The sequence below is a fragment of the Aricia agestis genome, chromosome 14 (assembly GCF_905147365.1).
Source record: "Aricia agestis chromosome 14, ilAriAges1.1, whole genome shotgun sequence".
Classification (NCBI taxonomy): domain Eukaryota; kingdom Metazoa; phylum Arthropoda; class Insecta; order Lepidoptera; family Lycaenidae; genus Aricia; species Aricia agestis.
In genome coordinates, this window is record NC_056419.1 from 14,196,974 (window position 1) to 14,224,790 (window position 27,817).

The window sequence follows — 27,817 nt, forward strand, 5'->3', positions numbered from 1 at the left end:
GTATTAAACGGGTTCTGATCAGTCAAAACTGTTGTGAAGTATTTTGCTTCTTAAGAGGAGTCCACACCACCCTTTTTTCCATACAAACTTTGTCCCCTGTTCCTCCCTGGATAATGCTAGTAGAGTTAAAAAAAAATCCTGAATATCTACGGCCACCAATACAATGTCCCTATGTTTTCTTTTTTTTTTTCATAATTTAATTATTAAATAAGATAAGAACGTTCAAAAACCCAAAAAATGGCCAGATTTTCCGCTGTGTTCAAACATCCAGAAAACAGATTAAGCTAGATTATACAAAAAAAATAAAACATAGGAATACAGTTTTATACGTGGGAGAGCCATGCTTCGGCACGAATAGGCCGGCTCGACCGGAGAAATACCACGTTCTCACAGAAAACTGGCGTGAAACAGCGCTTGCGCTGTGTTTCGCCGAGTGAGTGAGTTTACCGGAGGCCCAATCCCCTACCCTATTCCCTTCCCTACCCTCCCCTATTCGCTTCCCTTCCCATCCCTACCCTCCCCTATTTTATTCCCTCTTAAAAGGCCGGCAACGCACCTGCAGCTCTTCTGATGCTGCGAGTGTCCATCCATCAGGTGACCCGTTTGCTCGTTTGCCCCCTTATTTCATAAAAAAAAAAAAAAGTTCAAGCCTTTCTTTAATCTTTACTGAAAAAAGTACTTAAATCGGTTAAGTTTTGGAGAAGGAATCAGGGGACAACGAATCGTTGATTTTCTGCACTTGTCTCTATCGCGTTCTGCTTGAGGTAAGGGAGACAGCTATAGATATTTCGCGTCCTTTTTTTTAATTTCTCTAGCCCCTGGTGTATCCTCTTAATAGAACCCAGACTGCATTGACGCTGTCCACGTCGAATTGAAAGAGCAGAATTGGGCCACATTCGTACAGAAATATCAATCCGTTATGATGTCGAGCGAGCTGCTAAAATATTATAGCAATTACTAAATTGCAGTCGAAAAAGTAAAAAAATACTCATAATTCACGTCGCCATTTAATGCACAATGCGAACAATAAAATAAATTTCAGAGAACACTTTTTATTACTTTGTTTATTCCAAAACGCAGAGTTGCGGGTGGTTTTTGCGTTGATTTTTTTTAGTTTATTAGTTTTTCGTGTTATTTATAAATATAAAAATGTTTTTGTTTTCGTGTCGTGTATTGCGGTCGTGTGAAATTAATTGCAGGAAGGACATTCGCATAAATTTCACAATGATCATTTCCAAACTACGTAGTTATTAAATTTCGAACCGAAATATATAGCACACAAAAATACATGGAGCGATTTATAATTTCCGTTGGTATAATTGCATTGTTAATTCGAATCTCTATATATTATATGTGGCACAGGCTTTGTTGTTCCTTTTAGATGGAAGCATGTATAAAAAGTAGAGATCTAATTAATGACGATTTTCAAATTGTTAATTGTAAACACACTGTACTGTACGCACACTGTGTACTTTCATCTTCAATAATTATCGTCATCAACTTTCATATTGGCGCATTCAATAATTGAATGCGTCAAGGAACGCAATGCCATTATTGTCATTTTTGAAGTTTTGGATACGGTCAGAGGGCATACGTCACGGGCATGCCTCACGTTCGCTGTTGACTGCACTATGTACTTTTTTCTGTTCGTCAAAGGCATGCGTTGCCTTGGGGATTGGGGATTGATGGGTTAAATCTTTTTAGGGACGATTTCTACCAAGACTTACGAAGTAATCTTTCTGCTAAGAGCTATACAAACAAACTTACTACCTCTGTGAGAACAGCTAAGCGGATCAAAATCGCTAACAGTGGTACCACACCACATTTTCACTGGCATCAACATAGAACCTAGCTCAGCTCCATTGAGGCGAGTTCACACGCAAAAAGTGTTAAAATTTTGAACCTTTGTGAGCGTGAGAGCTCCATACTCGTTTTGTGTCACCGTTATAATATCTGTTCCATGTCAGACGCCAGTTGTCGCGATTTTTGACAAATAGCTTTTTTTAAAAGGGCTATTGACCATACCACCATTGCAACTTCTGTGTCACCAGGATCAAGGTAAGCAATTACAAATACCCTCTGATACGATCTGAGGGAGGGTGGGGAAGTGACATGCCTCTCTAAGCCCTTTGATGGACCAATATAAGAGATAACGAACATACAGAAGGGCATATCAATCAGATTGGCAAGATCGTCGTCTATTGGCGCAATCGCACTATCATCACCAATTCTATAGTATTCATAGGTTAATTATAGGTACCAGAGTCTGATGGCAAATTTTGATGGCAGATTTTCAAAAAATATACTTGATCATTGGATAAGTTTTTATATTTGCATGTTTAACACACAGAAGGAAAAAGGGATCAAAATGTTTTATTCCTATTACCCTAGTATTAGCTAGAGTCAATTCATTTTCTCACTTTTTGCCATCAGATTCTGGTAGACCTATAGCATGCTATAAAATTCGCAATCATAGTGGCAATCTTAGCTGCTCAATATGGAGAAGGGCCTTTAGTGTCATTTGCAGCTATTCTATTTATTAAATAAATAAAATTATATAATAACGTGTTCACAGTTCACACTCAAGCCACTCAACCGATTTTGATGACATTTGGTATGGACTTATTATTTTTGTTTTCGTTGGGTTAGTAATATATCCAAATTGTAATACAATATTTTATAATAAAATATGAATAAAAAAAAAATAGCCATGTACATAAAACATGTCGGTGATGTGACACGTACAATAAAATCCGCGAGCCATCTAGGCGGGGTCGATGAACTCTCACCTACACGCCGCGAACGGGTTACTATGTTGTACAAGTTACAGCATACTATACTGCAAATGGCTATATCTGTGAATCAAGCCCTCACAGGATCACACATTTTGTAAGAAAAATGTATGAAAAATATGATGACTTACATATTCATTTTATGTTTTTTCATATTATGTTTAGAACTTCGGACAACTACGTTGTATAGTAATCCGTTTATCGCACAAGAACCGTGCTTATTTACGGTATATTTTATTTTAAATGTACTATCAGAGAATTTGATTCCTAGGCAGATGGGGGGTCAAACCCAGCCGATAGATTACTACTACAGTTTGTGCGTTATGATGATATGCGTGACACATTATAATTGATAATAGTAGGGAAGTTACCTAACAAAAATTAATCGATAGTTTAAAAATATCGAATCACTTCGTAAAGGAATTGCAATCGAAATTATCGATTTCGTACTGACATTTCAGTGGTGCCGGCGATTTAAGATGGCCGCCCTATTTTATAAGTTCCATTTCATGCATATGACATTTTTCAAATGTTTTCGTAACAATAATTTTATACTCCTATTTCACAGTTAATATTTATAATTTTTATTAATAAGTTAGAATTTAGCATCTTTTCATTTTTATTCATTTACAAATATAGGAATCATTTGTTTTCGTAGATGGAATATAATTTATTACATTTTGATTTTTTGTTTTCTTGTAAAAAAACCCGTAGCAAGGAACGTGAAAACTGTCACCCATATCATCTTAGAACGCACAAACTATAACATTAAATTGACATGAACCGACCAAATGACGTTGGTCTGTCAACTGCCTAGGAATCAATTTCCTCGATGGTACGTCCTTTTCGGGAATTCAAAATGCTCCATACTAATTCGTTCTATAAACTAAATTTTGTCATAATCGGTTCAGTGGTTTAAGGCATCCATTATACGATCATACAAGCGACAGTCGATACCGTCAATCATGAATTATGTTTGACTGATGGTGACTGATGGACTGATGAATGGTATTAATAGACGGTCACTCAATTCTCTTCAGTTTTATGTCAGTCAACCCAAAATTTTCAAAGGTAGGTACACGTTTCTAATTTTTTTTCCTATTTTGTCAGATGTGACAACACTCACTCAAAATACGTGACTCAAATTGCATGAAGCAAAAATCAAGATATCCAGATTTTCGTCAATCAACTTCATGCAACCATCAGTCACTGCATTACACGACAGGTTATGCATCAGTCACAGTCATGACTGTGGTAAAACTGACAGCAAAACCTACCGTGTAATGTTTGCCTAAAGGGCAAGACGTTGCAAAGAGTATTTACTATTGTAGATAGATTATTCGGTAGGATTGTAACCCGCATCTCATCATACCAGAGAGTTTTCATTATCACTTTCGAATATTGTAGTGTTAACTCATTTTTAACTCCTCTACGCTTCTAGAGAGACGAAATACAGTAGTCACTTGTATTGTACGTGCCAGAAACAAAATGAGAGTCAAACAGCGACGCAAGTTTCGACCTACGACCTACTGCCGAAACTGTGACAATTAGTAGTGCAGTATGCACTTTTTTCAAATACAATACATTCTTGGAATCATGACATTGTTTTTCTTGCTCATCGTATTCAGTGGGGCAAGCAATAAGCCATGAACATTCAATGTCTGCGTAATCGCAACGTTATCGGAATTAGTAGGTCTAGAATACGTAATGCTAGACATTAAGTGAAATATAGAGATGGGCAAGATTTTGGCGGGAAAACTGGGAAACTTCCCGGGTTTCGTGCATTTATTTTTTATATCCGAAACTGCCCCAACCGGTGGACACATACAAAATGATTTACACCGAAGTATATTTCACTTTAAGTTTAGAGAAAGAAGAAACAATCGAAAACACAGAATAGTACACTAAGTCGAACGCTAGAAATGGCTAGAATAAAACACCGTTAGTTGTCTGTCCGTCAATAACGGTTCTATACAACTATTGCATCATCCCGTACTACTGATAGAAAGTGAAAAACATTTTTTTAGAAAGTTACTCGCAGATGAAACGCCCTGGTTTTGTTATTCGTTGTATGGTACAGTAATTGCCTATTTCTAATACAATAAGAACAAACTTTGCGCCGTTGCGTTGTATCGCCGCAGCGGTTTTGCTCCGACGTGACGTTTGACACACACAATGCGTCACTGCAGCTGCGTTGCTTAAACGTTTAACATACACAATGACACACTGATGCGTTACTTCGTCGGACGTAGTGGTATACTGTGGGTCAATTGGGACCGCAACGCGACGCGTTGATGCATTTCTAAATTTGTATGGATTTGACAGATTTGAAAGACGTTTCCTGCAATTGAAATCTGTCAAATCCATACTCGTACAAAATTAGGAATGACCCTTAAGTCTGGGTCTAGGTCTAGGTCTGAATTGACCCTTATAAGTGAAGCCACATCATATCGCGTTATATACAATACACAAGCTTCATTGCGTTGCGAGTTGCGACGCTGCAACGGCGCTACTCCAACGTTATACAACGTTTGCGTCGTCGGACGCGGTGTTTCAACAAAACGACAGCCGACAGGAGATCAATAGGAGTGTGAATGATGTTATTACGTCTTATTTGTCGTGCGTCGTAGCAACGAAGCTATGTGACATATTAAGTTATTTTAAATTCTAAGTTATTCCGACAACGCAACGCACCGAAGTAGTGTAGAGAAGAACGAGTCGTCTTTAAGTTAAGCCAGTTTGATTTCAAAGATATTTTTTTTAATTTGATTATTTGAATTGCGTTATTCCAACGACGCAACTACCGAAGTAATGTGGCTCTACGGCTTCTTTCCAACTTCTCAAGCGTTGCGTATCTTATTCTTTTTCCATAAATCTCTTAAATGCATCCTCATAAGATTGCAAAAATAACTAATCTCTCCCCGTTTCCTAGGTGGCTTACGTGGATATTATAAAGATTGGATCGTACGATCGTAATCCGATCAGACACAATTTCATTACAAGCGGCCGATCGGCGACCGGCGAGCCTGACCGGGAAATTCTTATAAACTGACATTTTAGGGATCCTTATGTATAGGATCTATAGTAAAAATATAATTAACAGTAAACCCTTTGCCATAGTATTAACATAAACAGTAGACCATCATCACACTAGTCTAGACTCTAGAGTCTAGACCTTTGGAATAGGCCGCACGCACGTCCCACTGCGTAAGCAGCAAGACAATGCAGTATCACGTCGTATTGATTAACTTTAATTTGATGGAGAACAACTCTACTAAATGTTCCTCACCTGTCTTTAGGTCTGTCTGTCTATCCATTTTCAAATGTAGTCTGTTAACTCTGTTTTTCACCATCAGGCTGCTACAGCCTACAGCTTTTCTAACAAAGTCAGAGGTCCTAATATTATAAATACCAAAATGTAATGTCTGTTACACTACAGACGGATAAACTGATTTTGATGAAGTTTAGTATGAAGATACTTTGATTGTCAGGATATTCTTATCCCGGACAAATGTACGAACCCGCACCAAAAACGAACGAATAGTGCCTTATTGTTCACGAAGTAGAGCATAAATGTAACCAATTAAGACATACATCTAACATCTGTACAGACTACAGAACCCTAACAAGCCTACAATCAGTGTATCTTCCGCGTACATCTCGTCACGTAGCCTATGTATGTGACATAGGCTACATTGTTGCACGATGGCGATTAAGCCGGTAGACTGTAGAGACTAGAGAGCTCCGTACCTCTCAGACATCTTTAGATTTTTACTACGATTCTGCTATTATATTACAGCTATAGTTTCGAAGCTTCGATGCTATCCATAAAGTTAATATAATATGATGGTTAGAATACAAATAGATGTCACTATCAGTAACACTGCGTGGTAAAAAGAGACGTGTGATATATGACAGTAGCACTCTTTTTTTGACGTCCAGTCGGCACGTGCCGCACGCTGACAATTTAATCTCATAGAATTCATGTTCAATCATGCTTGTGTAAGTGTATACGTATTACGTACACATATTTTTCACACAGATAAAAACCAATTTCGGTTACGTTTGACAGCTCGAGATTGTTGCTCTATTCCGCTAGGTATATTAATTTACTGCATCGAAAACTTGGATTAAAATTTTAAATAGAATCGAGGTTCAGAAATCACAATTTTCTCTGGCTTTCAGGATTCTGGATTATGCAGGCTAGATATAAACTTTTGCCACCTTCTAACTTACTGCTCAATGATGTATGATGGTTCATGGTAGTTCTTACCTATAACAAAAAACAAACATAATTTAGTAAATAGTCTGTTGCGCATTATAAAATTAAAGGCCCCCATTGAGAGGCCGATTGAATCCGCCCAAACTTATCACAAGCAAAACTGACCGGACTTGGCCACGCAGACGGGGATGCACAAACCTGCGTCTGTTTCACCGAATTCGATCTTTTTTTATAAAATAAGGGGACTAACGAGAAAACTAGTCCTGATGGAAAGCAACTACTACCCACGGACACTCGCAACATTAGAAGAGCTGCAGATGCGTTGCCGGCCTTTTAAGAGGGAATACTGCACTCTCTTCTTGAAGGTTTGGAGGTCACATTGGTCCGGAAATACTGCTGGTGACAGTTTGTTCCAGTCTTTTTTTGCGCGGCAGAAAGTTACGCGAAAAACGATCTTTATGGGGGTCTTTAGATGAACAGTTTCATAGTTACCATGTAAGATATATTTCAGTTAATATTTCTTCTATAAATCGATATGTGTGTGCATATAAGAGGTGCTAACATCAATCTCGCATTGTTATGGTGCGATAGTGCTAACTGCGCCTGTATATCTATACTAATATTATAAAGCAGAAGAGTTTGTTTGTTTGAACGCGCTAATCTCAGGATCTACTGGTCCGATTTGAAAAATAATTTCAGTGTTAGATAGCCCATTTATTGAGGAAGGCTATGGGCTATATTTTATCACGCTAAGACTAATAAGAGCGAAGAAATAAAGGAAAATGTGAAAAAAAGGGGCAATTATTTGAAAGGGTTTATCTCACGAACTACTGGAGCAATTTTTCTGTTATTTGGCACAGATAAGAAGTAGACCACGTGAAGGATCATAGGCTATTTTTAATAGACTTATTTGTCTGTGAAGTATCTAATTTACGCAGGCAAAGCCGCGCGGAACGTCTAGTAAATTATAACGGCACATTATTCACAAATAATACAGAGCCTCAATTGTCGGACCTCTAATCACCGTTCATTTATCTCTCAGTTCATTTCACGGCCACGCATATGTGGTTAAATCGAATCGAGATTCTGGGTACGAGAATTGGGATCTTGTAATTCTAGGTTGGTAATTCTCTAGACTTGGCTTGGATCTAGAATTTGGTGCAATTTGATGGTGTGGTAGTTTGCAAGGCGCCATAATAGTAAGGTTATACAGCTAATAAGACTCAAGCTAGAGCTTGAACACGGGCTATTTTATAACACACTAGCTGACCCCTGCCTACTTCGCTGGTCTCGGAAAATAGCCTGTATGTAATCGGAATAATTAGGCATTCTAACGGAGAAAAATACTCGTAACCAGGGCTTGTACCACGAAACCGTTTTGAGACTCAAAGAATCGAACGAAAATGCCGCATCCTACTCTAACAAACGTGAAATTACGTTGTTAGAGCAGGACGCGACGCGGCATTCTCGTCCGATTGTTTGAGTCTCAAAACGGTTTCGTAGTAGACCTACTTATTTTGTTTTACAATACCAAATATAGAGCTGCTGAGTAGCTGATGCAGAAAGGTACGGTTCCCGCAGCAACTGGATAAATTTAGCGAAACATGGCTAATAATATAATTACAACATCGCGATGTTGTTAATCAGGTAAATGTTATAAAACAATATAATAAGAAATGAAGTTATATTACTTCAGTTATACTATGCACATAATATGTTTGTGTTTTTGTACGGGCCGTCGCACTTGGCACTTTGACCCCTGAGTACATAATACTGAGTCAGCTTGCATTGGATAATTTCGACAGCAAAGACATAACTACTTATCTAACGCACTCAGTGACAAATATATATTACTTAACTGTAATTTAATAAAGATTTTGACATACATAAGCCCCATACAATATGTGTCAAACTCTACATTAAATTGAAGTTTCATCAACATTAAATGTCTCTGACGGCTACACTCGGAGGTATTTACGATGAATAAACTTCAATGTAATGAAGATTTTGACAGATAATGGGTTAAAAGCGGTTTAATATGTCACACTCTTCATTTAATTACAGTTAAGTAATTAATATTTGTCTCTTGAGTGCGGTAGTGAGCGCAGGCGATAGCGCTTGCGACGTCTCTATCATTTTAGTTCTTTTTAAACCTTGACAAAAATGTACATGTCAAAATTAAAAAAAAAAAACAATGCCCTCTATCGATTTCTACGACAAAAATGTTGCGAGAATCATCTAGTAACATAAACATCTAGTGTCGATCATCAAGTGAATTTTACTCGAGTTCTCTACATTCTCTACGTATAGCGTTAAAGCAAAGGTAGATAACCCCAAAAACCAATTCTCATAAGTCATAAATAGTCATAAAACAAAGGGGTCAACAATTGTAATACATAAAAATTCGCGTGACATAGGCCACTATTGAGTGTATTGACCGCGCATCGGCGATCGCCTGACCGCCACTAATTAAAACACATTATCGACATCGTGTGAAACTGAAAAAAAAAAACAAAATGGCGCTCACTGTTTACCGGGAACCCGCCAAAAGAGACAATGTAGAGAAGAATGGGCCTTATTACCGTAATGATTTCACGAGTGTAGCATTAGCAATAAGATAATTAATAATTTGAGTTGACAATGTAAATGCATTTTTGAGGTTATTTATCGTAAATAATCATTAAACTGACTTTATTACAGCATCAGCTGAGAAACATTACACTGAAAAATAATATCTCGACTTTAGTCATATTTCCTCTCCATGTAATACCTCCGACAGGACCTTTTTTAACAGCAGATCAATTCGGTCGAGCTTACTGTATTATGATGAATTTCGTACAATACGTAATGGACTTAATATCAAAGGCATAAGGTTGAATTTCGTATTAAACCTCCATTGTTCAGTGGTAGTGCATTTCAGCGTTACGTAATGCGCCTGCGCAGATGGGAATAGACAGCGCGACGGCGGCGGCGAAGGTCGCCACGTGTAGTGATGACGCGTGCACACTCACACAGATACGCTGCGGAGTGCGGCGAAAACGCAGCACTATCAGAGAAGTAGATTCATAGGTAGAACTTGGTAGAGCTGGTCTAACTTAAAATAATGCGCCCCTCCCTTGTATTCACTATACAGAATTTTTCATTTATATCAACTAGTGAAGTGGTGTGGGGCGCGTCATTTCAACTTAGACAAGCTCTAATTTGGTCGCGTTTTGTCAAACCCAATTAAGAAATCACGAATAACATTGAATTGTTATTTAATTCGACCAAATGACGTAGGCCGTCAACTGCATATGAATCAATGAATCAATTTTTTCGATGGTACTTCGATCGAAATACCACGTTCAAGGAAACCTTTCGCTTCGGCTTAAAATCTCGGTCAGACCCTAGGCAACACGTTTTCCTTACCGCTCCTTTACAGAATCGCCGATCAAAGATGTATGGAATTGACATAAGCGTACGTATAAAGTCAACATTCCACTCATGTCACATTTGAAAACAATATTGGTCGATTTTCGGCTGAAGCATGATTTTGGTCAAATTCGTTGAATTTGATTTTGGTCAAAGTCGAAGCAATGGTGAGAAATGGTGAGCAATGGTAAATAACTCGTATCTATCAGTAATTTTGTGATGGCTCATACAACTTCCTGTAATGTAACGTTTTCCTGAATTAAAGGAAAGAAAACCACATCTTCCTTTACATTTTTGATGAACACAAGGAAAATGCGTACAGCGTAATGCCGGTACTAGCGTGCCGGTACTAGTGAACGCTCTACCTTAGTAAAAGCACAGAATAGACAATAGTACAAGTATAAAAGGTTAATTAATAATTTGTTACCAGGTAAAGTGTACTCTACAATGTACACTTTACCATAGCTTGATTTTTCAAAAACATGTCTGCAGCAAATTTTTTTGAAATTTTCTTGCATTACCAAATTAATTGATTCCAAATACTGTATTACTTTTATAAAGTTTATAACTTCAGAGAGTCAGAACTCGACTTCATCACAGTACCTCTAGAGTCTAGCTTATTTAAAGTTTTTTTACCCTTACAGAACCTTTATCCCACCCACATAGTACATAAGGATCATGTTCATACAATTTCCGATGTAAGATAATTCCATTCCAATTTACGCTCGACAGCAGTGCGCATCGACCACAACCCCTGAGTCACGCGCATGCAACTGTCACCTCTATGTCATTGACGTTACGTTACATAATTGTTTACATTGTTAATACTGCAACAATTACATAGTTACTGCATACGTAACTGAAGAATTATGAATTTTGGCTCTATTCTGTTAGGACAACCTTGATTTAAATGTCCAGTACAAAAATGAACTTTGTGTAGAGTGAGTTAAGTTCTATATTCGAAGGCAACTACTGTTGCTGAGTGCAGAAGTTATTTTTGATATTAAATGGCTTTTGTATTTTAACTAAATTATTCTGATTATTCATACCACATAATTTTATATGAATGATGGCGTTGCCTAAATATTGCAAAATTGTTTGGCTACTTCAACTTATCTCAAATCATGCTGATGTGTGCGTACTGCGTACTCCCATAGGCAGTCCGCAGGGTATTATAAAGAATAAACTACTGTATATTATTTATATTGCGATCCTTGTCTATTTATAAACCTTAAGGCACAGATTTAACGAAGTCTTATGACCTTCGTTCGTAGGGAACGATTTAACTAACTTTTCCGAAAACCTTACTCATGTATCTAGCGATAACCTCCATTTCAATTTAAACTTTACAACGTCGAAATAGAGAACAATATCGCGGATAATCAACTCGCGCATAATATCAATACCTCACGCCACTGTAAATTACACCTTACGTCCTTGCAACACAGTTCATTATCACATGCAACACAGCTCGCGTTATGTCTCTTTATCACGCCACCGCAAATCACACTTTGCGCCCTTGCAACAGAGTTCATTATCGCCTAGCGAAATCGTGCCTAATTTCATTAAAATAAGGTCGAGAATGGCTTGTTTTTTATTCGTGACATCATCCGCTTGTTTATGTACGTTTGGGGCAACGTGTTACGTGACAGAGAGTAACCACGTGAAATGAGTGATAAGGCTTTTTTATGGAATATTTTGGGTAACGAGCAAACAGATTGACTGATGGTGGCAAATAATAACAAATACCATTAACAACAGCGGGGCTAAAATCAATTCAGCAAATGAATTGTCAAAACTGTCAAACTGACAAGTGACAAATTAGTACGAATTACTAGACATGAATTGCAAGCAGACTTGCATTTTGCTATTAAAAAAAATGAATCATATTATGATTCATAATATGATTCTCCAAAGCTACCATTTTAGCCCCGCAGAACTGCAGACGCAGAGGAGTAAAAATAAGGAACTATTATTTGTCAAAATTTATTTTCACAGAGTAAATGTTGAAAATAGTCGTCTGGTGAGGAATTGAGGACTACAAAAATGAAATCCGAATCCTGTCAAAAATTCTTACTAAAAACTCTTGTAGGTGTACTCACAGAATACATAATATTATGTACTGTACAGTTGAAGGCCGAGTTATTAGTTGAAAGTCTCAATTAAAATATAATATCTGTCTCTAACTCTCTACAGTTAAAATATTATGAGGAATTGTAGTTGGGTTCAGTTCAGGGCTTTGGATTGTTGCACTACAAAATATAAGCTAAAAGAATTTTAAGTATAAACAAATTACTCAATAGCTCTCAATGACTCAACAACAAAACATGTACAGACAGACAGAAACTTTATCTCAACGACAAAAGGGTCACTTCATAGAAACTAATAGGTAAAATAACTTTAAACGGAGTTCGGTCTTTGAAGAGACTGTCGACTGGAGACCAAAGAATAAGAATACATTTATTTTGTCAACACACAACATATACAAAACTAATAATAATAAAAAGAAAAGACCTAAGCTACATTTGTATATATTATGTGATGTCAAAATTGGCCCCAGCTCAGCTATACACAGCAAGCAAGCCCGATGCACTGGTATTCTGCAAGGGCCAAAGAGTGACTTCACCACATAATGGAGATACACCACACAAAGAAGATTATGTCACCTGCAGGGCTAGCATAACAACAGTAGACATGGGAAAGAATCGACATACTGACAGATTTTATCGAAAAAATGGCGGATTTATATTGTCTAACTGTCACTTTGTCTATTCTTCAGTAGAAAGAAACCGTTTCTATGGTGACGATGCTACGCCTGCAGGCGGGACATAAACTCTTAACATTTCCACACCTCATTGAGGTAGAAATTGTAAGACGCATAGACCTAAGAACATCATTGTATCAATTTCTTGGAAATAAAGGATAATAATTAATATTATGAATATGAATATGAAGTTAGAAGTTTAAACAATTTTAGTAACACCCTTTTATGTTAGTTAATTCATAATCTCCTTCTCTGCTAAAATGACGAAGCTAAGCTAAAATTTGTTTTTGTCAGCTACGTTTCCATTTACAAAACATTGCATAGCATATCCATCGTATAAATATTTTTATCATAAATGGGAAAACATTTAAACTCAACATAATATAAACAATGTGATGTAAATAACCGAAACCTTCGGATATACAAAACAACATACAAAAATAATCGCCGCGGTCAATGACCGATAACGGTTATCGTATCATATTGTGTATCTGTGTTTTCGTAACGGCTAGGCTACGTCATATATCATCATTCATCATCATAAGCTATCAGGCTACCACGGATTGCTCAAGGATCTAGGGTACAATTCTAGTATCTCCGATCTTCGATTGTCGAAGTATCACAGTAGCTCACCTCTGATAATGTTAATTTTAATAAAATCGTGAGAATTTTGCGTCTATAGACGTGTACGAAATACTAATAGGGATTTTGTTATTCAGGCCTGACGAAAAATGTGGCAAGGTCACAACTCACAATTCAAAAAGCTGGCTCAGATTTTGACAAGAGTTTATAATAACTATATTCACTAAGTGCCTGTTTCACCACTCCCTGATAAGTGTCGGACAGGCTATCCACAACTTAACTTGATAGATAGAGTATGGACTATGGAGTATTTGTCAAATAAGTTGTGGATAGCTTATCCGGCACTTATATAATCAGGAAGTGTCAAAACAGGCCGTAAAGCTTTTAAGGAACCAATTAATAACTCTGTTGAATAGATAATCCTATGAAAAATCCTCTGAATCCGGCCATCAAGCAAGTCACTACTCACTACTGCCACAGTATACCAATATGACATATCTAATATTGCTATACTGTGCTATTGCATCCATTTTGATACGTGGGAGAGTGCTTCGGCACGAATGGGACGGCTCGACCGGATAAATACCACGTTCTCACAGAAAACCGGCGTGAAACAGCGCTTGCGCTGTGTTTCGCCGAGTGAGTGAGCTTACCGGAGGCCCAATCCCCTAACCCTTACCCTATTCCCTTCCCTACCCTCAACTATTACCTTCCCTTCCCTTACCTACCCTCCCCTATTACCCTATTCCCTCTTAAAAGGCCGGCAACGCACTTGCAGCTCTTCTGATGCTGCGAGTGTCCATTGGCGACGGAAGTTGCTTTCCATCAGGTGACCCGTTTGCTCGTTTGCCCCCTTATTTCATAAAAAAAACCATACTTATATTATAAATGCGAAAGTGTGTCTGACTGTCTGTTACCTCTTCACGCCCAAACCGCTGAACCGATTTTGGTGGACATGGAGATACCTTGAGTCCTAGGAAAGGACATAGGATACTTTTTATCCCGGAAAAATGTACGGTTTCCGGGAACCTAATAAAATATAACATTATAGTATAAACTAGAAAAAAACCAATCAAAACAACAATAGTAATAGTTTGTAAAGTTTTTAGGACCTTCACGAAGGAAGAGAATGCAAACTAACTAGGTAAAGTGCAAATATAAACTCTTTTATATTAAAAAAATCTCACTTTAACGGATGGTATCAGGAAATCTGCAGATTACCTAGGTAATGTGCACGTTAACGTATTCTGCATTCTAACGGTAACATATTATATTAACTTTAATATTATTAAGTACGCACCAAGTTCAATTAAATCTGTACTTTGGACTGTTTTGTACTAACAGTACAAAACAGTCCAAAGTTTTTGACAATCAGATCGCAATCGGTCGCTTTCAATGTCAAAGTCAATCACAGATAGAAGATAAGAAAAGGCCAGTCAAGGTCGGCCAAAAAACGATTTCGATCAGTTAGTAGAGTGTTTCATAATAATACTCCTGAAAAACCTTACTCCTGAAGCCGACTCGATTTCGAGTCGATGTCGATGTTCGTCCAGCTTCGATCGTGATTCGTACTCTGCACGAACTCGAGTTTAGATCGACTTTGGTTGACCTAACGCCGTCACGTCAAATTTAATAAAAAAGCTCCAAAAATTTATAATATATTCCTATATTACTATGATAATATGATCAACATCGATTGTACAAAACGAATTATTATTAGTGAAAATACATAGGTACTCTTTTGAAGACAATAAGCAATCTTGCCTAGGAGACGAATTGAAGTATAAACCACCAAAAGCTGTAAAATAAAATCAGGATGGCGTATCCTGATTTGATTTTACAGCTTTTGGTGGTCCTAGGAGACGAACTGAAGTATAAACCACCAAAAGCTGTAAAATAAAATCAGGATGGCGTATCCTGATTTGATTTTACAGCTTTTGGTGGTCCTAGGAGACGAACTGAAGTATAAACCAACAAAAGCTGTAAAATTAAATCAGGATGGCGTATCCTGATTTGATTTTACAGCTTTTGGTGGTCCTAGGAGACGAACTGAAGTATAAACCAACAAAAGCTGTAAAATTAAATCAGGATGGCGTATCCTGATTTGATTTTACAGCTTTTGGTGGTCCTAGGAGACGAACTGAAGTATAAACCACCAAAAGCTGTAAAATTAAATCAGGATGGCGTATCCTGATTTGATTTTACAGCTTTTGGTGGTCCTAGGAGACGAACTGAAGTATAAACCACCAAAAGCTGTAAAATTAAATCAGGATGGCGTATCCTGATGTGATTTCACAGACAAGATACTTATTGTCTTCAAAAACAAGATTGCTTATTGTCTTCAAAAGAGTACCTATGTATTTTCACTTATAAGCATGGGCGTACCGAGGGGGGGGCAGGGGGGGGACAGCTGCCCGCCCCTGGATCATGTTGACGTCCCTACTAAGTATATTATCTAGTACTTTTATCTATAAAAATTACGATATTTTACAAATAAAATACGATATTTTTACAAATAAAATTATTAATTTTTTATTCTTTATAAACACCTAGCTTATAAAAAATCTGATTTGCCCCCCCCTGGCCCAGAACCTGGGTTATTTGCTCCCCCCTGGCCCAGAATCTGGCTAATTTGCACCCCCCTGGCCCAGAACTTGGGTACGCCCATGCTTATAAGACTTTAAACAGTATCTTTTGCAATAAAATATAATATAACACTATACAGTATACAGTCTTATAGACCAATACACACTAATGCAATATTTAACACAAAATACTCTACCAAAGCGAGATAATTTCAACAAAACTGTCTCTACCATCAATTCCATTATGCGAGCTGGCTAATTGAGCGTCGCGTTGTGGTCTCAAAAGGAGATCAATGATAATGCTGTCTCTTTCGGTGTATCTCCCTCTCTCTTCAGCTCCAAAGTCCAAATTGACTAACCGCGATGTCTATCGTTATGGAACATCACGGTGAAATTGAGTGACAAAATGTTATGAATTTTGTCGAAATATTAAATAGCTGCTATGTGCCTACAGTCACTTTTAGGATTAGGATTTAGGACTAATCTAATGATACCCCTAACATTCTAATTCGACAGGCTGTTTAGGTTCTACGTGCCATACATACGTGTAATTTTAAATACCTCTTTTGGCGCAGTCAAAAGTCGCAGTGAAAGAATACTGAGTTGGTCATTTTAAATGGTCAACATTTGCACGGTACCAAAATAACCTCAAAATAGCGATGCTATTATGAACGTTTTCACTTGCACATATAAACTATTCACAGGTTTTCTACCTCTGACGTGACCCGAGCCTTGGGCATACGGACTACTCTCAGGCACTCCGAGGTAAGGCAACTATAAACCTTGTATGAACGTAATTAGTCGTCCCCACGCACTCAAACCCATACAAAAGTTACGTAAACTTGGAATAGCTGTTATGTAGACGTGCATCGACATACCGTATCATGGAAATCGCATTCGCGAAAATCCTGGCAACTTTCTTTTGACAAACTTCTCAACCCTTCATAAAGTTTATATCACGTACGTCTTCTTTACATGTGATGTCTCCGTCTGGTATGTCATTGTACAAGGAAATCGCTCCACCCCTTTGAAGATATCTGTAGTAATTAAGAAACGAGCCTCGCTTTGTTCACCCCTTCCCCTTACATAATAACAGCATAATCGATATGACTAAACCGTGTCAACATGGGAGCAAAGGTGTGTTCCTACCACTCGACTGAAAAGAGGTCTAGAAAAGTTTAAATGCAGTCTGCATGTCAAAAGAAATGGAGACGTGTGTTGTGATGAATAGAATTTATAATTGCGTCTGCAGGCTGTTCAAATTCAATTTCATCTGAATGTAACCAATTAGACAGTAGATGATAAAAATTAAATATAGACAGTAGAGAGACAGTAGAAATGTTATTCAAGTAACATTCATCTAACATAAAGCGATTTTTTAAATGTGATCGAATTTTAAGCCTTTGGGTTTGACTAAATCTCAGAGTAAATATCTGTGAAGACCGACGATGAGTAAAAAAACTTTTTTCTAATTTGAGGTCCTAGCCTCTGCGATTGTAGAGAGTCTGAGGACGATAACATGGTTGTTGAAAATAGTACTATACAGATTACAGACAATTTAGCCAAACATAATTAGAACCAAATTTATTGCTTTACAATTTGTCCTTGTCTTAGGTCAATCAACCAACTTTCCTAATATCAGAAAGATCCATCCACATTTGGATCTTTTTATTAAAGGGGTTTAACCATAAGCTGGTCACTGATCCAAGCCATCAAAGGGTATGTATAATTGAAAATTAATGTGACATTATATTCGGGTTGGGCGAAGTGGACTGGGCAGCTGACCCTCATCTCCACACATCGAGTGGTAATATTAGGCGCTTGATTAATTAAAAAGGACGGAGGACTATTTATAATATTCTAATCGTTGGTGAAATGTTATGTAGATAAGGTAGTAACGGAAATTTGACAAGGCATATCCTTACGTAGGCTCTCCACGTTGGGCAATGGATTATCATGATTGAGACTCCCTATGCAATCATATTGGACTAACATGGATTGGACCATGATTCTGAAACTGTTAAAAGAGAAGGCAAGCAATCGACGTCAATCATACTGTACAAGTTCGTAATCGCTTGCTTGTTGATCTCTCATAGGCCAAGGTGGTCACTGCTGAAGACAAAACCTTATCCTTCCGTACTCCGTACCGTCATCAATCGATATTATTAAAATTAGTCACAGAGTAGCCTACAAAGAACATTGGTTTCAGAAAAATATTTGTACCATAAGCGAATTGACCACCCCTTCTATCTGATTCTAAATATCCAGTATATCTTCAACACGCACGTGTGATGCCCATAGATGATAGAAGTGTCTTGGTACATTGATCTCGGTCGGGACGTGCCACGACATACGGCAGACATTAGCATAATAAGCCAGGCGGAGAGATTAAACTTGGACGTCCCTAACTCAATAGTCTGTGATTGGTGCCGCCGGCCGTGTAGAAGACGGTACAGAACTTCGAGGATAATGTTAGTAAGTTTGCTCGTAGCATGCAAGAGGTAACATACATAACATATTCAAAATTTGGTTGCTCTCGCAACGGAATTCTTTAAAGGGAATCTTAGGCAAGGGTATTTTCTGCAATGGAAGTGACCAATTTGGTTTTCTGCCATTATAAAGTTACGACAATTCAACAACGCTGACAATTGCAATTCAAGAATCCAAACCATCCCGAACGGCGTAATTCGAGTCAATTAAGATTTCGATCAAAGGAACGGGGTGGGATTCCATTTTTTGCGCCAATAAAATAAATTAAAATGGCTCAAATTCGAAATTAAGGAGTCGAAACTCGAAACTCTTTCTGCGTTTCGCCGTTTCGGGCGTTAATTAAGCGAGAATCGGAACGTCGGAGCCCCCAGCTTTATGCAAATCGCCGAAATTGACTTGGGCGTTGGGCGTCGCGGGGTTTTTACCGCTTTCCGGACAGTTGTTTGAATGGGGCAATTAGCCAAGTTAAGGGACCTTTCGCCTTAAAAAGGGCAGTGGAACGTTTCGACGATATCTTCGGAAGGTGCCTGGAGAACAGCTACCACAAAGCTACCAACGTAAACCGCAAAGAAAGTACAGAATTTAGTTAAAGATAAAAGCATCGACTTAAAGTTGTCGAGTGAAAGCTGAAAGGATGGAAGACCTAGTGACCTTGAAAACTCTTATTTTCTCAAGCTTATCGGTTATAAAATACGAATTACAGCTTATGGCTTTGTAAATCTGCAATTTACTACAATCAATTAGTTTCATTAGTAACAAAGTGAGCGCCTTCGAAAATTTTCCAGAGGACTAAACCTAACAACCTTCAAGAGAACGGTAAGGCACAATATAAATATCATACAGTAGTCAGCTGAATGTTTGAAAACCAACTAGCTTTCCACAGAAATAGTGCGCGCGATGTAATACTACATTTCTTATTACCGTCGATATAAATTAATGCGTCACCTACGATTTGCGTTTATGTTAACTTAAAGCACACGTAAAAGTCTACGTTCTCAAAAATTAGAGAAAAACAATCACATTTTGTGGAAAAATAGAATCTATTTTGCGTCTATTACAGTCAGTATTTATCCAGAATGTGGGATTTCCTATATCTATCAACGATGCGCGCAGCGTCTCATATTTATCTTAAATCACGCTAATGTGTGCGTGACCTCAATTCTCCTATGAAGATGCTCTACTGTATGTGTTTATTTTGTGATCTAGGCGTAGCATGTTCCAGTCGTTAATGTAAATGAGGATTACTGTCCGCCGTGAAAACTGCCGACTAACTCACAAATAGATAGACATTTTTAATTAAATTCGTGTTTCGCAAAACACTGGCGCTATTTCCCAATCGAGTTAGGGTTCCGTACCCAAAGGGTGAGACCGAAATCCTGGTAAGTTAATCTAGTCGATCGTCTACTTAAAGGTTATAGCTTGGCAGTTAAGATTTTCCAACAAGCTTAATACGGCCGCAGTAAAGAAGTAAGAATAAAAACACTGTCAATTTTTCAGAAAATAATGTCAGAATTCCTTCGTCCATATGTCAATTTTCCTATTTTACTATAGAAAGGTCCGCATTTAGCGTGAAATTTATTATTTAATTGCTTTTACAACACATACCACAAACAGAAAATTATTTAAATAATGTAGACATTCTCAATCCGAATACAACTTTACTCCCGTTTTGAACGGAACCCTCCGTACGTTACTCGCACTTCACCGCTATTTAGGCTTCCTTACCCAAAGGGTAAAAACGGAACCCTTTTTCGCTATATTTTCTTTTTTTATATGTCTACTTCTATACTAATATTATAATTGGGAAGAGTTTGTTTGTTTGTTTGTTTGAACGCGCTAATCTCAGGAACTACTGGTCCGATTTGAAAAATTCTTTCACTGTTGGATAGCCCATTTATCGAGAAAGGCTATAGGCTATATTTTATCACGCTAAGTATAATAGGAGCGAAGAAATAGAGAAAAATGTGGAAAAAACCGGGGGGAAATTATTTGAAAGGGCTTATTTGAACGCGCTAATCTCAGGAATTACTGGTCCGATTTGAAAATTTTTTTCAGTGTTAGATATCCCATTGATCGAGGAAGGCTATAAGCTATATTTTATCACGCTAAGACTAATAGGAACGAAGAAATAGAGGAAAATGTTGAAAAAACGGGGGAAATTATATGAAAGGGCCTATTTGAACGTGCTAATCTCAGGAACTGCTTATCCGATTTAAAAAATTCTTTCTATGTTAGATAGCCCATTCATCGAGGTAAGCTATAGGCTATATTTTATCACGCTAAGACTAATAAGAGCGAAGAAATAGATGAAAATGTGGAAAAAACGGGAGAAATTATATGGAGTTGCTTATTATATTATGAACTATTGGAGCAATTTTTATGTTATTTGGCAAACATGAAGAATAGACCACGTGAAGGGACATAGGCTATTTTTTGCTGCAAAATATACGGTTGCGTGAAATTCCTAAATTACGCAAGCGAAGCCGCGCGGAACATCTATATAATATAATAAAATCGTAGGAAAGTCAATTCTGTATATTGAATATTTTTGTACAATAAATAATTATTAGGGATGTGATCTACTATGCTAACGCGGACGAAGTCGCGGGCAACAGCTAGTATTTAATAATAATATTAAAATAAAATAAAAATTTAATCCCATACAAAAAAATCGGTACGGAACCCTTCGTGCGCGAGTCCGACTCGCACTTGGCCGATTTTTTGTATTCCGTACAAATGTTTCCTCAAAGTTTAACGAGTGACTTCCAACATTTTTTGTTCCGTAGATCTGTTCCACGTGTAAGATATAAATAGTAAATCAGTTTCATTTCCAAATTAGATCCCTTAAAAGCCTCCACGATCCAAGGGGCCAATTCTGAAAACTCGAATGCCACTTCGAGCGCAGCCATAGTAGCCGTGCGAGTACGACAGCCTGCGATCGAAGCGATGTTCGAGCCATGAAAATAGAACCCCTGATGAATAACTTTCATAAAAACAAGATTATGTCCTTCAAATAAGATTTTACGAGATCTTTGAAGTGCTGAAAAGGTGGTCACTGACCTTGTCAGCACCTTAAGGCTTTCGTAAATCCTACGCACAGCTGATTAAACGTTATTAAAGAATGTTATTTTTATTTAAAGCTTATGTTGTACTGCTCTCTAAAATTACGCTTGTTTGCTGCGAATGAAGATAGTCTACACACTACTGTCTATAATTTATACTGTGTAGTTTGTCAATGAGAGGTCATTGACTTTTCTCAGCTTCGCCCATATTTTTTTTTACTTTTTATTACCTAAATTGTGATATTTTTTCTTTAAATTAGTAAAGCGCGTCTGGAATATACCAAACCTTTAAACTGCAGCCAGCCTGGCAGGAAGCGCGCGACAAGTCAGCACCGTTACAACTGTACCCACCCTCCCCACTGCTCAAGCTTAGGAACTAAAAGCACCGATATCTAAGAGTTAACTTTGTAGGTAATATTTAAAAAGTTTTCGGCATGAATGGGCCGGCTCAACCGGAGAAATACTACGTTCTCACAGAAAACCGGCGTGAAACAGCGCTAGCGCTGTGCTTCGCCGAGTGAGTGAGTTTACCGGAGGCCCAATTCCCTACCCTAATCCCTTCCCTACCCTCCCCTATTCTCTTCCCATCCCTACCCTCCCCTATTAGCCTATTCCCTCTTAAAAGGCCGGCAACGCACCTGCAGTTCTTCCGATGCTGCGAGTGTCCATGGGCGACGGAAGTAGCTTTCCATCAGGTGACCCGTTTGCTCGTTTGCCCCCTTATTTCATTAAAAAAAGTAGGTACTTAGTGTAAGGGTTAAGAAATCATTGGTGTTGTTTTCAGACAGTGCTTTTTAAATAAGAAGTAAATAGACCTGTGTGAAGTGTAGAAGGCCTAAGATTAGAGCAAAGATTTCTATACAAAATACCAATGCCTATAATGTGCTGTTTACGTAGGTACATAGTAGGATTAAGTACACCCTATTGAAACAGAGCCTCAGAAAATAAGGTCTATTTACTTCTTATTTATAAAGCACTTCGGACGAGTTGAATGCAGAACCATTTGGGAGTGCTTACGGTTTAGGTCGCAAAAATAATTTAGGCAATACATACATGTATGTGTCCTTACCCAATACCTTAATACGACGGCATACGGTTGAAAATAAGTTTCAAATTTCCATACTAATATGAACTTTATAACTGTGGCATATGGTTGAGAATTAGTATAGTATCTCAAAGAAATCCGAATAAAAGTAAAAGTAATGAAACTTAGCTCTTATTTCGAGCGAATAAAGTTGATATTAAATGGTGATATATATCTCACATTATAACGATATTAGAGACATAATTGTTCCCGGGAACCGTGTCGCAGGAACCATACAATTGTTTTTATTGCTGTCATCAAGATAACACAATATAAATATTAAATAATATACAGTACGTCAAGACTGTTAAATGTGTATTCTTAAAAGTTAATTTTATATTATTACTTATTTAAAAGCACAAGGCGCTTACTGAAAATCAGCTTTGCGACTATGATCGCAACACATGCTGAGTAAGCACCAATTTGTTAGATACAGTTTTCAAATGTTTTATTTCCTCTTTTAATGTACAATTATTTTTACCAAATAAAGTTCTTTCTACGTCTTGTAGACCTACGTAGTACTGTGGTAGTACGTACTAGACTAATTATAGATATTGCTGCCATCCGTCCGGGTTTCCCCGGATTTGTCCTAGTTTGAAGGGCGTCCGGGGTGCGTCCGGCCGGGTTTTTGGTTTTTGTCTTTTGTTGAGAGAAATCCAGCTTTTTACCCAGACAGCAATAAACGAAAGATATAAACTCGCTAAGCATACACACGATTTCTTGCACGGACTTTAAAGTAGTCAGATTTTTAAAAAATCTTGTTGGAAAAGCAAAAATTGGCAAGACATTATCGTAAATACTGTTCAAAAAAGGTGTCCGGGGAAATAACCACATTTCGGCCAAATGTCCGGGAATTTTGTCGTGCCTGACCGGCGAAGGCAATTTGGGTGATGGCAGCCCCACTTATAGACAATACTATATTATAATATGTAAATTATTGTATAGTAGAAGTAACTCACACAAGTCCTCGAAATCAACCTCAACACGAGCCTTACGCGACGTGCATTGTTTTGCTAGTTAAGATCTGCACCATACAACTCGAAAGTGCGTTGCCCTGCCAGCGTGAATTTTAAAGGTTTTCCACTTATTCAAGACCAGCGAAGCTTGTTTTCCCGTCGCGCGGACATCTTTGAAAAGGGCCAGTGAATATGTCGGGAGGTAGAGCCCTATTCTTCGGCAGCCCTTTGGGAATGTACAGTCGGAGAAAATAAACGCCGTCATCACAGTTTGTTTTGGGAAGAGACTTGGTGTATATAGTTTTTAGCTGTTTGTTTTTTTGCAATTAGTCTGTAATCACTACGATGTTGTTGTCTATTATTATCAATAATAATATTAGTTTGTTTGTTTGTTTGAACACGCTAATCTCAGGATATGTGTCTGGTAATGGTACTGGTCCGATTTGAAAATTTTTTTCAGTGTTAGAACTTAGATAGCCCATTTATCGAGGAAGGCTATAGACTATTTTAATTTTTATCACGCTAAGACTAATAGGTGCCAAGAAATAGAGGAAAATGTGGAAAAAGCGGGGGGAAATTATTTGAAAGGGCTTATCTCACGAACCAGCATTTTTCACGATCATAGGCTAGTTTTTGTGGACTAATAATTTGTCTGTGAAATATCTAATGGCGAAGCCGCGCGAAACTTCTAGTATAATATATTGCTAAGATCGAAAGGATCTTCCATAAATTACGTGAGACAATTAAGTCTCTCCATAAACTTGTATGATATTTCAGCAGAATCGGTTCAGCGGTTTAAGCGTAAAGAGATGACAGACGGACACACTTTCGCATATTTTATAATATTTGTGTGGATGACCGATTAAGGAAACTTGCAAAAGGCATAGTCTAAAACTAAGTTCAAGTTCAAACAGCTCTCAGTTTTATCTTCCTCTCTTTTGACATAATATTATGATTTATGTGTAAAAGGCGAATATAGCGAAAACAATATCTTGTGTGTCTGACGTATGTACATGATCTAAGTTAGTTAGTTATTTAGTTATTTACATTGTAAATTTTATTTTTTTTAAAAGACAAATTTTCCACTTTTTTACTAAAAAGTGGCCCCGTGCGAGTTTCTTACGCTGGTTCTTCTCGCCGGGTTAGTTCCCGAACCGGTGGTAGGCAACATGTAGTTCAACATTCTGAAAATATTTGATTCAAATTTATTCAGAAATAAAACAATTTTTATTTTATTTTTTTATTTTTTTAAGTGTGTTTTGTTTGCTGGTGAAAGGCAGTAACGCACGAGCAATAATTGTGAATGTAATATTTAAACAGCCTCCATTGTCGAACGTTGATTGCTGAGTAAATTTGGCAACACGATTCGTAAAGGGATGTGAATTTACAGGCGTTGATGTATCAGCAACGAATAAACAGACATCGCAATACGTAGTTTGTAATGTCTGCTCCAAGCTCAATCAATGTGAAGTCCACATTGATTGAGCTTGGAGCGATTAGTCCTACTGTCACAAAATAGACAAGTACTACTGTGATATACAGTATTGTTTGTATCAAACGTGAAATTTAAGAGGAGTCCACACCGCCCTTTTTCCCATACAAACGTTGTCCCCTGTGTCCTCCCTGGATAATGCTAGTAGAGTTATAATTGTTTTCCTAAATATCTACGGCCACTAATACAATGTCCCTATGTTTTCTTTTTTTTCATAATTTAATTATTAAATAAGATATGAACGTTCAAAAACCCAAAAAAATGGCCAGATTTTCCGCTGTGTTCAAACATCCAGAAAACAGATTTGGCTCGATTTTACAAAAAAAAATAAAACATATCAACACAGCTCAAGCCTTTCTTTAATTTTTAATGAAAAAAGTACTTAAATCGGTTAAGTTTTGGAGAAGGAATCAGGGGACAACGAATCGTTGATTTTCCGCAGTTGTCTCTATCGCGTTCTGCGGTATAGGCTTGAGGTAAGGGAGAAAGCTATAGATATTACACGTACTTTTTTTTCATTTCTCTAGCCGCTGGTGTATCCTCTTAAGATATTATTAATTATATATGTAGTAATATCCGCGAAGATATATCCGCAACGGAACCCTTATAGATTCATCATGTCTGTCTGTCTGTCTGTCTGTCCGTCCGTATGTCACAGCCACTTTTGTCCGAAACTATAAGAGCTATACTATTGAAACTTGGTAAGTAGATGTAGTCTGTGAACCGCATTAAGATTTTGACACAAAAATGGAAAAAATATTAAAAATTTTAGGGGTCCCCATAGGTACAACTGAAACAAAAAAAAATTTTTTTCATCTAACCTATGCGTGTAGGGTATCTATGAATAGGTCTTCAAAAATAATATTGAGGTTTCTAATCTCATTTTTTTCTAACCTGAATAGTTTGCGAGAGAGACTCTTCCAAAGTGGTAAAATGTGTCCCCCCCCCTCTAACTTCTAAAGTAGGGGGTTCTTCATGATAATTCTAAAAAAAATATATGATGTACATTACTATAAAAACTAGCAACGAAAATTGGTTTGAACGAGATCTAGCAAGTAGTTTTTTTTATACGTCGTAAATGGTAAACCTAAATTTAACTTTCATTAAATCAACTGAAATATAAAAATAAATCAAAAATCTTTTGATTTCATAGAAATAAACCTTATTACTGATGCGGAACCCTTCATGGGCGAGTCCAACTCGCACTTGGCCGCTTTTTTGAGCTAGTACAAATGCGAACTCATGACTCTTCGATCACCAACTTTTTCATATGTACGTAATTTGACGTGCGACATCCCTACATCAAACACGTCGGCGGCAGACATTTGATACTGTTCGTAGTTCGTACCCAATTCATTCATGTTATCCGCAGGGGACTGTTTGATATGTCAAAGAAGGTAATATTATAAAGGCAAATCAATGTAATAGGCGTACATTTACTTTATTGAATATATTTCGGGGAAATTTGATGCTAAGTATCTACCTACACTACACACATGGTATTCGTTACATATTATATTATATCATTTTACTAGCTATAAGCCGAGCTTTGTGAGGGCTCGCGACGTCACACCTCGACTGACTGACGATAACACATCTACATATAAATAAGATTTTACTATGTTAAAGCACAAATCAATGGACGTGATAGTTTTTCCGTGAAGTGTACCACAAAATGTTCGGATTGTGGGATATAGTAGTGTATATCGTGGGATAATTGGTTATAATTATTGAAAATATTAAATAATATTTTATATATGTAACAATTAAAGTGCTAAAAATAAATTGCCACCGACTGTAGGTACATACCGATTTTTGCTTTCGACTTCATCAGAATCATCATCACCTCAATTCCTTTGTGAAACAAATGGGAAACATTTAAGGAGTAGACCTACCAAGGTATACAGGCATATAAGTTTTTTTTTTGAGAGGCGGAGGCGCACGATCCTCAGAGAAGGCCGAGGCGGAGACCAAGGGCCAGACATGGTCACGACATCCCGCCTTAGCAGGGGAGCTCGGGGCGTCGGCATAGGGCTGCCGTCGCCCATAACATCGAGTCCCGGGTAGGCCACGACGCGCTAGGTGTTCCAGCGCATCGTCGCGGAGTGTTGTGGAATGTGGTGCTACCACGAGTCGAGCCCAAGGAAGCAGAGGTGGTGGGGCTGCGGTCGTGTATCACGCGTTTCCCGTAGTCCCATCTTCAGGAGCAGAAACACCATGGGGATTTAGTGGGTAGTCTCGGGTGCGGATATTACGTCCGCCCCGGGGAGTCCCACATACCTCGGTGGTCCTCCCCAGGCCCCGGGGATGCGTAAATGCATTACCCCAACGAAAAAAATAGTATGTAAGTTTCTCACAAGACAAAACCAAGACTCAA

At 37.8% G+C, this 27,817-nt stretch overlaps 1 protein-coding gene and 1 long non-coding RNA gene across 3 annotated transcripts in view; one reads left to right on the forward strand and one right to left on the reverse strand.

Moving 5' to 3' along the window:
* The window catches only part of LOC121733996 (max dimerization protein 1-like), a 315,406-nt gene that overhangs the window by 254,109 nt on the left and 33,480 nt on the right, over positions 1-27,817 (reverse strand). The window lies entirely within an intron of this gene.
* On the forward strand, positions 4,034-23,839 carry LOC121734000. The gene is made up of 3 exons (XR_006036639.1): positions 4,034-4,043; positions 20,059-20,061; positions 23,665-23,839. It is a non-coding gene; the product is annotated as an uncharacterized LOC121734000 (long non-coding RNA).